The sequence below is a fragment of the Helicoverpa armigera genome, chromosome 12, assembly GCF_030705265.1.
Source record: "Helicoverpa armigera isolate CAAS_96S chromosome 12, ASM3070526v1, whole genome shotgun sequence".
In the NCBI taxonomy this organism is placed as follows: Eukaryota; Metazoa; Arthropoda; class Insecta; order Lepidoptera; family Noctuidae; genus Helicoverpa; species Helicoverpa armigera.
The window spans coordinates 1,030,517-1,049,800 of NC_087131.1; positions in this window are offsets into that span (position 1 = coordinate 1,030,517).

Genomic DNA, 19,284 nt, shown 5'->3' on the forward strand with positions numbered 1-19,284 from the left:
AAAATTTGAGAGATACTTGAGAGCAATTTTTCCTTGAGTATCTTTATGTACAGTATTAAAGTAAGGTCTAGTCTGGTCTTCCTATTCAATGCTTCAGAAAAGACACCTTACATCAGTTAGGTATATTTTTGACAGTAATTTAAAATAAAACTACAAAATACAGTATATCATTTTTTGAGCAAAAACTTTCTAAAATAATTTACACTCCACGCAAGAAAATTCCACCCACAAAATAGATGTCACTCAACAATATTATTGTGGTACAGCATTGAAACATCTGCTGATATCACAAAGCCAATTTAACGTCATGTCACCCCACTTGAAAGAATACTCGTATTTCTATTGAATACAATATATTGTAATAACGTTGAATAACGCCTCCAAATATAAGTGTTGGGTTACAAACTAGCTGATGCACGGTGCGTATTGTGCGGTTTTGTGTAAATGACTGTAATGTAAAAGTAGACCAGTTGATAGATAAATAATGTTCATTTCCTGACAATGGGTTTTATAAGCAATGGTTTTATTAGCTTTCTTAAAGCGAAAGTTCCTTGTAATTCTGACATTCATGGATATTTCTTTTAGGTCCTACCTTAATTGTTTAGCTCTTCCGGAGATTACCTCGAACAAATATGTAGTTAAGAAAACATGTAGACAAATGGTTTTGATAGATTTACAGTCATATACGGTTAACATAGATACAGATATTTGCCTTAAATAATTTCGCTATTTTTTACATAGTTATCAGACAAGTTAAGTTACAGATAAGTTTTCATTCATTTTGTTACCTTAACTAAGTAAAGACCTACTGCCAATAAAAGACAACTAAATATTATTGTAGACTGCTGAACAAAAGCAATCGGAAGCTAATATTTGGGCAATGTTTAAATGATACGAAGTTCGCGGGACCAGCTAGTCTTATATATAAAAATGAATTGTTGTTCGTTAGTCTCACTAAAACTCGAGAATGGCTGAACCGATTTGGCTCATTTTGGTTTTAAAATGTTTGAAATGTTTTTTCGCGGGATCAGCCAGTTACAAATACATTTTTACCTGAAATGGTCGTCCACAAACATTCAAAGTTGTTTATCCTAATGTATTCATTCACATAAAATATAATAAAAAGCCCAAAAACTAGCAATCGTCAAAAACACAAGTTAATTTAGGTAAAAAAGGTTTTAAACAGGACGGAAGGTCATTCATTTCTGTTGATTTACACATCGCGTGACTATAATAAATATGATTAAGGCTACCTTTTAAACCTACACACACTACAGACTTAACAGTCGCCCAACCAAGTTGTTGGCCAAGTTGTTACAGCCTTTTTATCGTCCCACTGCTGGGCACAGGCCTCCTCTCACACGGAGACGGATTGAGCATTAATCAAGCCAGGTAGGGTAAATATGCCAAATGTCGGCCTCCCCCCAAACTTCGGCCGTCTGTACATTTTCAGCTTGCATTCATTCAAAAGGTAATTAAGTGTTAGTTTTGCTCCTCGAATTGAAACTTTGGTTTATACTCTATACGTACAAATCGTTACTATCCGATTCTGTCACTTACTCTTCTCATACTGAGCGTCAGTAGCGATTGCGCCGTTGAAACATCAAATTCGCACGTAAAGTAGCTTACTCGAAGTGAATACTCACATTTTGGGGATTGATATTAGAACGATAAAACATTTATTTATTTTTGTTTTAAGCTTGATTATCACTAATGGGTTATTTTTACTATATTTTAAGATAGTTTTTTCAGCGTTTTGCGTATATTTTTCAAGGAAAAATAGGAGGCCGCCATTAGGACAACAGTTTTGACTTAAAACCGGAGTCTCGGCCGTGGCCGACTTAAAGCAAATGCAGTCTATTTTATAAATTCCTATTGTACTAATTCCGTTGGCTTAACAAGAGAATTTGCAAAGCTTATAGGAAAATAGATCTATTTTACGTTTAATAGCCAAATAACGGCCGGGGTGATATTAGTTGAATCTCGAGAAATAAGGTACAAGAAATAGGGGCCGACATTGGAATCGTAAATAATCGTAATGTCGACCAGCCTCAAACTCAAGCGCCACTATACAGGCTGATGAAAAAATACTTTAACATTTTTTCATTTTCTCAAAGTGAAATAATTTATTTAATATAATTCATTATATCGTAAAGGAGTTAAGTTTAAATGTAGGAGTTGACAGTTTTGTTGGCATGTTTATGGTAGCTTTATAGTTTGGGACTTGCTATCTATTAAACCGTTCTTATTAGCTTAAAAAATATAAATGGTTGGTTTGTTTAGGGGAAACAAAAAATATTTTACTATAAATTAAACAAATACAATTACAAATGTATTCTTAGTATTATATTATAATACTGCTAAAATAAATCATGTTAATACTATTTGTCACTGCCTTAATTTAAAACAGCCTATACCCGGCCGACATTTGGAAAAAACGCGACCGACCTTGGGCCGTGAATGGCCGACTTTAGGGTTTTTCTGTTCTCGACGCATCTAAGCCTTATTACTTTTTTCTTTTCGTAGAAATATCAATCTTATGCCTATAAACATGACATAGATTAATCAAACTATCCAAAACCGCATCAGAAACTATCTTTCGTTGGAAACTGCCGGTGCTATAGCGAATCGCAATCAGAAAATCGCTAAGGGGGCCGACATTTGGCGTATTTACCCTAGTTGGAAAAAAAATCTTTTTGAAAATTGCAAATTCAATCAGTTTTTAGTCGGTCTGGTACCGGACAAATACCCGATCGTTGTTACGTGTGTATACTTCCATTCATCTTCATACTGATTTATGAGCCCAAACTATCGGCCGACTAAAAGTTTCTAGTGTGTTACTCTTAACGTTAAAACTACACTAGAAAATGGTATAATTTGACAAGAGCCCCTAAAAGTTATGTTGTTTAAATTAATGGTATCATGATCGTAATAATCATGCGTGATGATGTTTTACTAGGAAACTCATGATAACTAGGTTCCCGGATGGTGGTTCTAGGAATTGCATCAATGGATGTCTTTAAGGAATTATCGAGACTTAAATTATTGTAGTTATCGTTGCAGCAGCTTAACCAAGGGATTCAAAAGATTAAGCGGTATATAATTTCAAAATTCAACATGATTTTTTTCTAATTACGAATATTAGTCAAATGGTAAGTTTCTTGATATAAAACAAGCTTTGATTAATCTACTCAATATTATTGTTTTATTTACGTTTCTCATGCTAAAATAATTTTACAATGAATGCCCCAATCTCAAACTAAAAGCATAGTTGCAGCTTTCAAAACACCACAAGCTTAACAATACCCAGAAGTTCATATTTTCTAACACCCATACAATAAGCATACTTCATATTGGCTACTAAATACCCTATTATATTGTCACCCCCATTGATACAATGTCGTCACACGACTCCACCATTGTCACTCATCAACCAATACTTGACATGACGTTTATTCTTTAAAAACCAACTTACCATGACACTTGCAAAACTACATGCTACACGATCCCCGACCTTATTACTTCCCAGAAGGTACAAGTTCATATTTTTTGGATTTTAAAGGTGGTAGATGTAAGTTGGTAATGTCTTAAGCCGTGAGCCAACTTATGATGATAGTTGCAAAACTGCATGCTACAGCAATCTCGACCTTATTACTTCGTAAGAGCTACAAGTAAATTTTTTTCTTTTGTTTTTTTTGGGTGGTAGATGTAAGTTGGTAATGTCTTAAGCCGTGGACAGCCCGTGATGGTCATTTGAGCTGATACGCTCAGATTTCGTGTTTACAAATAGGATTTTCCTGTTTCTAATAAGCCTAGTAATAATAGGGGTCGATTTACGTTTTTTTTTCTGGATTTCGATGTTTGTACAATGTTTTTTTTTTCGTGAAATTGGCTGGGATGTGTTCTGCTGGGATGTGTGTTATCTGAGAATTTGAAATGTTATAAAAAAAGAGATTTAAATAGGTTCTCAGAAAATAATTGTAAGTTTACAGTGACGGCAAAAACTGCCTTAAAACAGTATAACTCTACTTCTACTCTTTATGAATTATATTCATGCATCGTAAAATATTTTATAGTCTTAGAAATATTAAATTTAGTTTCTAAAATATAACTTTTAATAACACGAGGATTTCACATTTCACATCATAAAAAGCTCGACAATTTATTGTTTAAAATAACATTAAGTTTTCATACGAATTATATGAAAATTTATTTTCTAACAGAGTACATAAAAAGGTTCGTGAGTTACGTCGTTTTATTAATTACAACATTTATATTCCTTTCATGGGTTTTAATGCTATGTTTTTGACATGCAAGCAACATGTTTTGAACGCAGTGAAAGCGAGGATATGGTTAGCTACCGAATTATAAAATAAAGATATTGTAGTTAGAAAAAAACTTGATAGGTTGAAAAATTATCATGTTCCATCACATGACTGGGTTTTTGACAAAAAAGAAATATAGTGTTAATACCAAAAATAATTGTTTCTTTGGCGTCAACAGTCAGTGAATTACCCATAATATAATTTTAGAGTATATTCTTATTCTAATTATTGGTAAAAAACCAATTAATGTACTTACATAAAGCTAAGTACAAAATATAGCATCGCGTAGCTCCATATCGCTTCCATACAGCCCTAATAACATAACCCTAACTAGCACATAAAAGAAAAAAACAAAAGCGAGTCAATAAAAAAAATATATCACGTTTATAAATTAGTGCGATTACATCAGTTGCGGGTTAAGATCGGAACCGATAACCAAACAAGCGTATTTTTTATGTACAACCCTATTGTAACAATCCTTCAACAAAATAACATTCAAATTTTAATCTTATTCTCTAAGCTATAAGATTCAATTCATATTTTCTTAGCTCCAAAAACGATTCGAGCAATCCTTCAAAAATCTCACATTCAATTTTCAACCTAACCTCTCACACAATAAGGTCTATAATCCTGTGACTGGTACGCAAAATCAGGGTTGTCAACTAAGTAACAATAACGAGTCTGGTTAACGTCACAAGCTTGTCAAGTAGCATTGAGTCGTGTAATTATTACTCGTCAACAGTCAAAAGATTTCTTTGACAATACGTGACGTTGGCAACCCTAATCCCCTGTGCAAAGGGTGTTCTGTTTATACGCAACTGTTGAGTTCAATTTTTGTTGAAAATAAATCCGGTAACAATAATGTTGTGTTAAGTTTGTATGATGTTATCTAGTTACTGATTTGAACGGTGATTGATTTAGGCATTTTTAAAAATGACACTTTCTTGTATGGTCCATCTTCAGATACACACACACCTTTTGATCCCATACTTTTATTAATATCTTTTCAATGGCAAACTTGCTAGGCTAAAAATCCTAATAAAAATAAAATTATCCTAAAAAGCTTCACCAAATTCATAATCGAAAACTGAAAGTGACATCAAACAATCACTTTCAGGCTATAAGCGACTTTTCTTTGCATTCATTTCAAACTATCCAGTCTTACTATCACATCAACCAACATACCTTTACATCATTAAAAAGATGAATACCAAGAGATTCTTACAAAAACTCCTCACCCAACTAACATCCCGATTACACAATATTTAATACTGCTACAACCCCTAATACCACTATAATACGACATTTCCTGCCCTTTCACAAAACATGTTTGAAGCGCCCAGATCTTATCAAACTATACAAAAGCAAAGTTTCCACTTACTAAGTACTGAATTTACAATACACTGATTATGGGGCCATAGAATACGCGGAAGACTTCAAGCGGCTTCAAGTGAGCGTGGTTCAAGTAGAAAAAAACTACGTAGGTGACTTCAAGCGGCTTGAAACAGGCAGAAAAAACTCTGGTCCTACTTGAAAGTACAGAAAAGACGTTGTGGTATTCAAAGAAGGAATTATTGACGGATAAAGATTAAATTTAAGCAGGATTGTGGTGACCATCTGTCAGTTTGGTAATGCCGATTCAATGGTTCTTTGAAAAAAGGTGTCAGAAAGAAAAGGTGGAAGTCCAAGACTTTAGAAAATTGTGTAAAATGTGGATACAACTGCTGCTGGTCTGCCTTAATCCAGTCCTAAATAAGCTCCATCCAACATGATTACTTACAAACTTTATAGAATACGGAAACCGAATATTAGCAAGCTAGGCTCTACCAAGAATATAATATCCATTTATCAAACATATCAAGCTGTGGCACTGAATCAGTGCAACATTTTTGGCGTGAGAAGACGAATTACTTTCACATTAAAAATTATCAGCAAGTATTTAAGGATTGACAGGTTTTTTTTAACTGGATCAAATTGATTCTTCATCGCTTTTTTAAGAGCCCCACACTGAAATCCTCGCTTCACAGCACTATTGTGATCGTCACAGTTGTAAAATAATGAAACCTAATTTGCTATCAAACGCTCCGTGGAACGGCTGATGCGTGAAATAGAATTCTGACAAAGACATTATTATTTGTGTTGGGGAAAATAAGTGTAAGATTATTTTTATTGTACGTTGTAGCTTATTTTGTATTTTAAAAGGGGCTTGGTAACATTTTGCAGGGTTAAAACGAGATCGATCCCGATTTCAGATCGAGCAGCGTATATGTAACAATTTTTACTTAAGCAATTCAAGATTTGTAGAGACTTGCTCTTTTATTCGTGGATAAATCAATCACATTCAAATTAGTCTTTGCCAAATTACCAAACCTATATCACGCTGTAAGAATACCTAATATGTACCTAGAAACTAATACGAAGCAACTAATAACACCATTAGTATTACAAACACAATTTTAGAAAACATCATAAAATTCATCACCATTGCCCACGACATGCCTCAATCAAACTAGGGCGAGATTCTACTAATTTTGCTTAAGCGACGATGATACGATTCACATCCGACTGAGATTCAATCACGACTCAATTACGATTGAAGCGTATGTGGCGTTCCGCTATTTTTTTTTATTTTGTATAAACGTTTTTATCCGTTTCTGTAATTCAATAATGAATCATATTGTCTGCAAATTTTTTACGATTGTAATATGATTGCATAGCAAACTGCCGTATAGACCAAATTGCAGACCAATCGCAAACCAATCGAATGTCATTGGAAAACGATTGGCCTTATATTAGTAGCAGAACGCCCGCTAAGGTTAAAACTGCTATTGCGATTCAATTTTGACATTATTAACTTTACAGAATCGGGCCCCTGATTACCTAATCACAAAATACCTTAAGCAGGATTGTGGTGACCATCTGTCAGTTTGGTAATGCCGATTCAATGGTTCTTTGAAAAAAGGTGTCAGAAAGAAAAGGTGGAAGTCCAAGACTTTAGAAAATTGTGTAAAATGTGGATACAACTGCTGCTGGTCTGCCTTAATCCAGTCCTAAATAAGCTCCATCCAACATGATTACTTACAAACTTTATAGAATACGGAAACCGAATATTAGCAAGCTAGGCTCTACCAAGAATATAATATCCATTTATCAAACATATCAAGCTGTGGCACTGAATCAGTGCAACATTTTTGGCGTGAGAAGACGAATTACTTTCACATTAAAAATTATCAGCAAGTATTTAAGGATTGACAGGTTTTTTTTAACTGGATCAAATTGATTCTTCATCGCTTTTTTAAGAGCCCCACACTGAAATCCTCGCTTCACAGCACTATTGTGATCGTCACAGTTGTAAAATAATGAAACCTAATTTGCTATCAAACGCTCCGTGGAACGGCTGATGCGTGAAATAGAATTCTGACAAAGACATTATTATTTGTGTTGGGGAAAATAAGTGTAAGATTATTTTTATTGTACGTTGTAGCTTATTTTGTATTTTAAAAGGGGCTTGGTAACATTTTGCAGGGTTAAAACGAGATCGATCCCGATTTCAGATCGAGCAGCGTATATGTAACAATTTTTACTTAAGCAATTCAAGATTTGTAGAGACTTGCTCTTTTATTCGTGGATAAATCAATCACATTCAAATTAGTCTTTGCCAAATTACCAAATCTATATCACGCTGTAAGAATACCTAATATGTACCTAGAAACTAATACGAAGCAACTAATAACACCATTAGTATTACAAACACAATTTTAGAAAACATCATAAAATTCATCACCATTGCCCACGACATGCCTCAATCAAACTAGGGCGAGATTCTACTAATTTTGCTTAAGCGACGATGATACGATTCACATCCGACTGAGATTCAATCACGACTCAATTACGATTGAAGCGTATGTGGCGTTCCGCTATTTTTTTTTATTTTGTATAAACGTTTTTATCCGTTTCTGTAATTCAATAATGAATCATATTGTCTGCAAATTTTTTACGATTGTAATATGATTGCATAGCAAACTGCCGTATAGACCAAATTGCAGACCAATCGCAAACCAATCGAATGTCATTGGAAAACGATTGGCCTTATATTAGTAGCAGAACGCCCGCTAAGGTTAAAACTGCTATTGCGATTCAATTTTGACATTATTAACTTTACAGAATCGGGCCCCTGATTACCTAATCACAAAATACCTTAAGCAGGATTGTGGTGACCATCTGTCAGTTTGGTAATGCCGATTCAATGGTTCTTTGAAAAAAGGTGTCAGAAAGAAAAGGTGGAAGTCCAAGACTTTAGAAAATTGTGTAAAATGTGGATACAACTGCTGCTGGTCTGCCTTAATCCAGTCCTAAATAAGCTCCATCCAACCTTAATAAGCAATTTGGCAACCACGGCAGAAGCTATCAACGTGATTCTATGCATTGTCCCACAAAAACAGCCTTGCAACTAAAGCACTATAAAGTACCAATTAGGTTCCTCCGTGCATGCAAAGTACCAACAACCATATGGTAATATGGTACGACAAACATCATCTATCTTTAGTGACAGACGTGCAGACTGATGGTATATATTAGCTATAAATTATGTATAATTACCATTATTTATTGCTTGGTTTTGCTTTGGTTTTGTCTGTTTTAAATATTCGTCATTATATCAGTAGTTAAATAAACTAAAAATCTGGTTGCAACCTATCAATTACTATGCTAGTGATTTTGCCTGCTAAATTAAAGAAGGTACGGTACGGTAAATAAAATTGTCTTTGGAGTACCATGGATGTTCTGATTAAGAAAAGTTGTCGTGTCTAAAACTTTGCCTTCTATTGGTTATTAAGTTTCCATAACATAAAAATTGATAAGGCAAACGTTATTGTGTTACATTATCTTCATAAATATCATCAAACTTACCTAGGTATCAAACTATGTAGTTAAACAAACAAACAGGCTTATCATTTACCTTTATATGTATGCACCCAGTTAGGTTAGAAGGATTAGTAAGGATAGCCATTATCCATAACACTGTTGTATCGTTTGTTCTCCATCAACTTGAGATATTGTTGTTTTTATTTATTTTATGTTCATTTTATTCCATTCGTCATTAATGTTGTCGATATTACAGGTTGCGGATATGATGCATTTTCCTTGCTCACAGTGTGGTCTTGTGTCATACGTTTTTTACAAAAATATTCATTGTCATCGTCTTTATCAAAAAGGCCTTAAATGTATCTTGTCAATAGTTTTAAGAAAGGAACGTCACAATTATTTATTCCTTTTATCGAGAATTTGAGGGGATATAGACAAGCAACCGTTGGCTTTTCACTGTATATAAAGGCGAAATTTTTTGTGAGTGTGGCTGGTCACATCTCAGGCAAACTGCCAAACGGATTTTAATGAATTTTGTCAAGAACATTGCTAAATAACATTTGGAATTCTTCAAATCCAGGTGCAGCAAGGAGAAAATTCTTCAAAAAGCGAATGAAACTATTGGTGCAAGTCAGATTTCTAATAAACCAAAACTACCAAAAATTACATCTAAAACACAAACGCTACAACACAGACACAACTAATTTCATAAAATGGCCGACACGTATAATGACAGCCCGCTTGCCTTACCATTAAAACTCAATTACAAACATGACACGTTCGTCAAAACTACCGCTATTATACCGATGGAAAGCAAATAATTCCTTTTGTTATTAATTAAGGAACAATTATCAGTTTTAATTGTATTGTCGATACTGTGTCTGATGTACAAGAGGTTATGTGTCCTAGGATTAGTTGTCCTAAGATAGATATTATTATGGTCCCTTTTAGGAAGATAGATAGAAGCAAGATTTTAGGAAATTTTCAAGTGAATAAATCTATGTTCAGTAGTAGACAATGCTGATATTGATATCTTAGGCTTATGATGCTTAAACACCAATGACTGAGTAAAGGTGAAGGAAAATATCTTTAGGATACTTGGACTTTAGGTCCGAAATCTTCAACCGCCTTGAGTTCGCGTTGTGATTAACTCTCTTTTCTTCTCTGTATGAGAAGAGGCCTCTTGTCTACAATGTCATTGCCTGTTTTCTTAACTGAGGTAATAATTTCAAAGACAACTTTCACTCTTTTCACCTAAAATTCTGTAATCTGAATACAAAACTGCATTAAAACCGCAGTTAACCCACCTTGAAATACTAACCACAATAAATAATTTTACTTGAAACAGACAGCATAGCTAACTAGCATAATAAATAAATAATTTAATTGCGAAACCAATTAGAAATCAATTCAAATTCTACAGAACAATATGGCGGATCGTTCGACCGAACGACAACTACTAATTAGCAGTTGTTAAAAGTAATTTTCTTGTTATTATGTCTCAATTAGATATAATCAAAGGTGAGAGCCATGATGTTTTACAGTGTACCTGTCGTCATTCATTAAATATTTTATTAATGCTGTCGTAGACTTGAATTGGAATAAATAAGTATTTAGTTTGAAGAGGTTGTGGTTAATTTACAGCTGTCCAACGAAGGTTAGATACTTCACTATCATTAATTGTAGATCTTGGATAAAAAAAATACAAACACGCCTAGGCCATATGATAACGTCCTAGCCGATCATCGGCTACTGCGGCTGTTTTCATGTAAGAAGACTAGCCAGATGCGCAGGACATTATTATAGTGCACAAGCATTTGCGCAGACACAGGTGCACTCACTATTCCTTCACTCTCATAGTCCGATGGGACCATCATCAGTCAAGGAGTCAGATTCAAGAGATTTCTTACTTAGACAGTGCTACCCAGTCACCGGGATCTGATTACTTGGTAACCCCAGGTAACACACTACCTCTAGCAGATAGTCAAACAATATCTTATACGTAGAAAGCAAAGCAACCTAATTATTTTCATAAAACGAGGCCGAGACCCCCTAATCTCCCAGTCCCCACGTTACCTAAATGTACTTAAAAACCATAATAATAAAGTACACTCGCGTTAAAGTGATAGCAAGGCGATAAACGTCGGGTTACTGCCAGTTCTTTTTTGGTAGGCGCTTAAAATATTGCTAAGTGAAATTTAAAAGGCGTTATCATGCTCCTGTTTTATGCGTTTGTAATTTATTATGGAAGTTACGTCTTATGTATAACATTATATTATTTTTTGGTGTGTTTGAAGTACCTGTTTTAATATTTTTATAGTAATAAAAGCTATTTGAAGACAAAAAACAGAGACTCATCGATACACAAACTCGCAACCAAAAAACTTACAACTAAGTGTATCTTATCTAATTTTAATATCTTGTAGGTACCTCTGTGGTTGATAAGTATTATATTTAATGACCTTAGGTAGGTATAATGGAAATCCCTAGATCTATCTAGCGAAGAAGGTTTCAAGTAACTATCTGGTACCTTCTTCAAATGAAGAGCACAAATTCTAAGCGCTACTTATCGAGCCACCCAATTATTTCCAAGAACAATAATTTCAAAAAACAACACCACAGACACTACAACCTACAAACAGTCCAACCGTCGAAAACAGTCCAATTCACAAAGGCCAGCTCTCAAAGGCGGGCCATTTCATCAGGTAATAAAACACTCTCAGAGGTTACTTTTCAGCCTGAGTTATGGGGTTAGGTCGACGGGGCGGGGTGGGGGTTGCCATACATCACCCGGGGTTGGAACAAGGATTACTCCAACATAGACTTTGGCTTGTTAATGCCCGCTAAAGTTTTCCTTTGCGTGATTTTTGGTGGTACTTTTTTTTGCGGATGCCTTTTTTGTGTTCGAAGTTTGAAAGTTTGATTTTTTTTGTTGATGTTGCTAGTTTGGTTGATTAACTTTGGCATGTTTTTAATCTAAATATGAAATAACAAAAATATTTTTGGGAATATTAATTATGTCTCAAATGGTCTGCAGTATTTATTATAAATATTTTGTGGTACTCAAAAACGGCATTATCCGAGGAATTTTCCCTGCTTACTTTTTATACCGGAAAATCCCGATCATGAGGAAGAATTATATCAAGATAATTCTATTTTATTATTCTTAGATTTTGTTTGCCTTGCACTGTGGTAATTAATGCCCGAGCCATTTTCTTCCACGACAAAACTGACAATATTTCATAATGTTAAGCACTGATGATGCGTTAAATTAGCAGTTGAACAAGATAATATACTGAGTACCACAACCCCTAACCTGCTACTCCATCAGCATATTCCGCAGATAAAATTAATATAAAAGAAAAACAACAAAAACCGTCGCAGTTAACATTCAGACTGAATATTCATAAAGATAAAAGTGAATTTATGCGATCATAAAGACCGGGAACGAATGATAAAGACTGGGACCGAGAACGAATGATAAAGAAACTTGTTTAGCTGGAATACTGTCCTATTTTTACGTTATAGTTCTTTTTTTAAGTAAATCTGTTTGGCGCTGAAAGTTTATCTGAATAAACTGGAACTGTTTTGGAAAACACTGTTTCATTTTATTTCGACACTACTAAAGGTAAGATAGTACCTATTATGAGTTAAATTTGTATTAACTTAGAGCCATCATACTATACATAAAAGATGAATTATAAATCAAAATATTATCATGAGAATAAATCTAGCCTAAGGTATATTATAATAATTCACTTTCCTATTGTTATTGGCTGAAAGCATATACTTAAACAATTTCCCTAGGTAGTAAATATGTAGGTAAATCTATAACTACCTAGCTCTACCATTACTGTATAAAACAGTTGATTCTTTTATAATACAAGCCTAAAACCAGCCAATTACGTTCAAAACGTCGACACCAGACAAAAAAAAAAAACAAAAAACGAACGGCCAAACTACGATTCGTCACAAAAAGCTGAGACGCACATTACGCATGAAAAATTCATGCTGTTACAGAGATTAGCAAGACAAACCCCCACTTGTAGGGGGGAGGAATATATAGCTACGTGTCAAGTGGAGAATGAATTTGTCAGCGTGTGATTCCTAGAGGCCCTCCCGACAATATATCACCCGAACTCGGCACAATGTGCGAGCACCCTTAATAATACATGCGATTTAATATTTAGAAAGGTCTGTTTTGATTTGTGTTTTTGTTGCCTCGTTCTGTTCGGTGGATGTCTTCATTCAAGAGGGTTTTGTGAATATTTAGTGGACTGATTTTGGCTGGTGAATTGTTTAAAATAGCTCCGCACAATCTCAAGTGACCTAGTTTTATAAAAACCAAAAAAAATACTCTCATAAATACAAAATTTACAAACTTTTCTTAAAACTAAATGTACATAAGATTAACCCTTTTAATGCCACTGTGAAATTAATTACCAACAAAAAGTTACCCGGGTACAAATGTACCCGCTGTTTCCCGGTGTCCCACGATCCTGTGCCCCATCTTCCCGAGGCGTCCGTCTGATTTATAGTGCGATGAACAACTTCCTTCATAAAATACGGCCAGCCCGCTGACACTTCGCGTACACCCTTGTTTTTCTACTGAAAACTTATTTTTATTTATTCTAGCAATTTTCCCGTGAAATGAGGAGTTGTCGCTGGTAGACTGATGATGATAAATTATTTATCATGTGGATCTATTGTCGAAGACATCTTGTTACTATGCTGTTTGTAATTCCAGTTCGACTGACGTTGATTGATGTGAAAATGATGCTTTGCCCTTAATAATAAAAAATAGCCAAGTTCTTCATGACCTGATAAGCACTGTAATATTTGGCAAAAGCCAGAAATTCAGCACTCTTTGACCTCAGCCTAGAATAAAATGAAAAACGCCTCATTTACATTATCCACCTGAAAATTTACCTAAAGTAAAGAGGGAAATTGTAGCCATTTGTCATAATAAAAAAGTAAAACCATAAAAGTTTTAGGTACGCAATAAAAAAGTATTTTTAATTACTTTTTCTTATTTACCTCTCCCGTGGTTCGCAAGACAAACTCTTGTAATAAAAGTGCTTCAGTTTCGTATGAACAGCATTCATTTATACACTAATTATTATTTGGGAGCACATACAGAATATTGTCGCGGTAAAGCATGTTTACTGCAATAATTTGGATTAGCAAAACAATTAGGTAGATACTCGTCCTGCATAAAAGTTGAAATTTTACCCATGCCAATTAAATGCCGTCAGAAGCCAATTTTTTTTACTATCCTTAAAAAAATAAACCAACACTCACGTCAAACGTACTAATAAAAACTATCAGGAAATCGTCCGGATAAATCGCGACTCATCGAGCTTACATCGCGTCATTTCTCTCAAAATATATGGTACGAATAAAAACCAGTGAAATCTTTGGAGAGTCCACATTTTTTCCGTCAGAGGGCTCGTAAATCTTCCGACAGCGGTGAAAAGGACCGGCTCGGCGGGTGGGGGTTAAAATATGTCGGGCGGGGCAGCGATCCGTCACTAGTGAATTACCTTCACGACAAATACTTGTTAGTACGAATTACTTTTAGTGACTTTACAGCGTTAAACAATGCGAAAGGAACTGTTCTCAAGTGAGATGAATTTATTAGTAAGAGGATTTTTGGATTAATGGGGTCGTGTCTTATGTTTTACAGCTACTGTGCTAAACAGAATGTAAGAAAGTTACAAGCAATCTTTGCCTGTGTAATTAATAGATTCTAATATTATAAAGAACTTTTAATAGTTTGTGAGGTTGTAGGATTTACTTAACGATTTTGAAAATTCTAGTATCGGTAGCCGAACATTCAAAAGAAAGCCACATTAGTTGAGAGTGTCATGTCACAGGCTTTTATCCTAAATAGAGGAGGCAGTAATCTTGAAATTCTGATAAAACCTTCCAACAGCTAGTTATCTCTAAATCACATGTCCAATACCCACATCAATTATTAAACCAAGAATCAAATTCTTACAATCACCTATTTCATAGTACTAACCTACAAATTGTTCTACGAAGCTGCGAAATAGCACCTAGTTTCCATCGGACAAGACGTTTGACTAACCGGCTTAGTAAATTGGTAAGTGGATAACATGGTGAGCTTAGCTTTGTAGTCTATGTCTTAAGATAACTATCTTACGGTCTATGTCTGGGAAGTACTTGAGTAGTGTCTGTATAGCTGTGGTAAGGAAATGTGATAGCTTTTGCTTTAGATCATCGTTGACTTTGGTTTGCGTATTATCAATTTTGTAAAATCGTGCGGAAATTAAAATAATGCAAAATAACCATCTTTATAGAGTAGCTTTTAACGATGAGGTATGGTCATGCAGTTGGTTCTATTGTAACAGTTTTTTCTAGCAGTGTTCTTGTTATAAAGTGACGTAAAAGAGTTTCTCAATTTAGCTTGCTATTTTGTATTATTGTCATATTTTCATATTAGGTATTCGAATTTCTAAAAAATATCTTAGGAACTAGGATGTACCTACCTCTTAATTAGCAGCATTAAGAAAACAAGCGTCAATAACACTATAACCATCAAAATATGTACCAACCATCATATTCCCGCTAATACATCACCACTGCATTACGAACAGCTAAGCCGAGCTCTTAATCGCGCACAATCCTATATTTCTTGATTAAGAGATCGTAAAAACGTCGTCCTACTCTGATATATGGGCTCTGAGCAGGAGAGCAGATTAGCCGACGGTTTGCCGACGGTTCCCGACCCTGCAAGTGATGTACGATGATGGATAGCATTTTGCAAGCGGTGGTAGATGGTTTATTAAAGTTGATTGTTCCGTGGTTACTGAGGTTCGTGCAGTTGTTTTTGGCTTTCTAGTCTAGAGGAAGGATAAAAGGATGAACAGATAACTTATAGATGAAGATAGATAGACTGAAAAGGGCAGGATTATAAAATACTGAAGAACTAACTCCAAGGGGATTTTACAACAAGCTTGAGGTCAAGGTGTTTAGGTGTGCAGTAAGCAAAAGTGCTGTGTTTGTCAAAGCATCAACTCTGTGGTCACCAAAGTACTCAGACTTCCCAAAAAGCCTTTCGCATTGGTACTTCTTTTAAAGCTACAGAAAGAAAAGTGAGAAAAACCGAGATGGACTTTTCTTTTAATGCATAAAATTCTCCATGATGCTGTCCTCAGCCATAGCTGGAACCGCGAAGATAAACAAAATATGACTTAGGAGAGGACAGCGCTCCTGCGGTCGTTCGCAGCTAATAAAACAGATAAGAGGGAGATAATTTACATTTCCACGATAAAGTATCTTTGCTACAACCACCCGAAATGAGCCATCCAGACGCGGCGAGTGCTACAATTTAGAGTTCTTTTTATGTGGTCCAAAGCACGAGATTCAGCGGGTTGTGTTTTGTTTTTGAGACAGTCCCAGCAAGATTCAAAGGTGAACTAATGTTTCATACTTCATTCATAATAGGTACCACCTAGACAGGGTATCATACCTAATCACATTAAATTAAATACGTTATATACCGGTTAATATAGGTACGAAAATAATTCCTGTGGCTAAATGGATTTGGTATTTTTTTTATTTCGTTATAGAATATCTTAAAGTACCTATACGTGATAGAATCTAATGTGATTACATAGGTATGACAGCCAATATAGGCCCGTTCCGTAGGAAAGTTGCCTTCATGTAATTAAGGAATACATTGATTTCTGGTTGTTGTGAAATGTCCTATACTTCTATCTCATTTTCCTAATTTCCTGAAAAACTGCTGACGAGAAATAGAAAATAATTATAATTGTGCTATTTTACATATGCAAGAAAAAAAGTCGTGGTGGCCTAGTGGGCAAAGAACCAACCTCTCGAGTATGGGGGCGCGGGTTCGATTCCAGGTCAGGCAAGTGCCAATGCAACTTTTCTAAGTTTGTATGTACTTTCTAAGTATATCTTAGACACCAATGACTGTGTTTCGGATGGCACGTTAAACTGTAGGTCCCGGCTGTCATTGAACATCCTTGGCAGTCGTTACGGGTAGTCAGAAGCCAGTAAGTCTGACACCAGTCTAACCAAGGGGTATTGGGTTGCCTAGGTAACTGGGTTGAGGAGGTCAGGCAGGGCAGTCGCTTCTTGTAAAGCACTGGTACTCAGCTACATCCGGTTAGACTGGAAGCCGACCCCAACATAGTTGGGAAAAAAGGCTCGGAGGATGATGACATATGCAAGACAAATTCAAAGATGTTGCAGCACCTTTTTATGAGTGAAGAAATCATCAAATGACCCTCCCGCTGTGGGTGCAGCGGAAGGGGTTAAACCTTTACTAAAATAAAACACCTTAGTTCCTTCTGATTTATTATTTACATCTTTCAGCAATGCAGATTTTTATAACCGCTTCAGCGTACAACTCTAACCACACAGCTAGTTACAATATTTCACAGCAAACGGACATTTTTATAGGTATTTAGCGAAAACGTCGTTCCAACGGACCAATTTGCAACTTGTTTGCGTCGCCAATAAATTGTCGCTTACATTTCCTAAATTACGTTGTTATTCGTGACGTATTGTAGCAACGTGAGCGTATATCATTGTAACTGCGCGAGCGATTATTGTTCTAGGGTTTTTTTTTGACTGACAATATTTTTTGAGATCTCTTTGGTGAAATCAGTTACCGATGTTTGTTTCTGTTGTTTAGTGATAAAAACAATAGTTAACAATCACATGATATTTAATATTCAATGACAAGGATTGATCATAATAATGATGTCATGTAGTCATGTAAAGACGCTACAGAGCATAGCCACTTTCAGAATGAAATTTCATTTTTTTTCATGTGACTTCAAAAAACTGTTTCTTCACACCACTTAATATTTCAATGTCACTATCGCGTCAGGCTTTTGTTACGCCGACCTTTAAAAATAATCGTCTAGAAATTATGAAAAAATATTTAAATTCACATTATATTCCCTTTGGGGCCGATAAGTGACAATATAATGGAGGCAGCCCCTTCGAACTTACATAAAAATTTGATACCCCACAAAGGAACAACAGGGATGAACGAAAAAATAAACTATTTTGTACATCAAACATTCTAAAAGCATAGACGTATGATGAAGTGACATATTTAAGTTACAATACACCTTTTATAAAACGCTTCAACAACTCTTTGCCAAGCCATTTTCAGCTCTATTACTTAGATCATAGAAGTCATGGAATATTGATGTAAGTGTAAATCGTAAGTGATATTTCGCAGTCACAAAGAATATTGAAGATGATACATGATTGAATTTGATTTGAATTTATTACCTCCAGCCTTTGACAGGCTGTTTGTTGTTAAAAGAATTCAATATGTCAAGGTTTTGTGATAACATATTGGCGTAGTCATGGATTTAAGTGAATATGGCATATTTACTTGAAGGCCTGTCTGTTTTAGGCATTGACATATAATTCTAAGCTCGATGGTTTTAGGTAAAAGCTAGATCAAATAATATATACCTAAGTGAACATTGACATAAATGTAACAAGTAGATTATGCGATTGAAAAGTTATTTAAAAGAGATTTACTCTTTCAAATAAATTATATGAAAACCGCAGCGTTATTTTTATATGCGAAATCAATTTCTTCTATGTCCCATTAACTTTTATCTGCTGCTGATATTACCATTAAGGTAAGAGTTTTTACATAGACAACTAATCCTGGCCTATTTTTTTTAAAGAATTCTAAATCGGATCTTAAATTCTTTGTTTTTAAAATGATCAGGTAACTTATGTTCAAAATATTTTAGAAAATTCTTTGGAAAATTCTGTAATCAGCTCCTACCATCTAAGCATTACCTTCCCACCAATAAATGTCACATGAGTTAGCTACCAAGTCCTACTAGTATGACACATTAAGAGCCCAGCGTCGTAGTATCAGATACCAGTGCCTGTCCCTAGGGCTCTTATAACGCGATATTGCCGAAAAAATATGAAGGCAGTGTCGAATGCAGCCTACGGTTTGGGAATACTGAGGTAGTTTACAGCTTGAAGGTTGGAAGTATTTGGTGCCTGAAAAGTTTTTTTTTTTGTTTGGTTATGTGTGAAGTTTTGTCTCCATTTGACA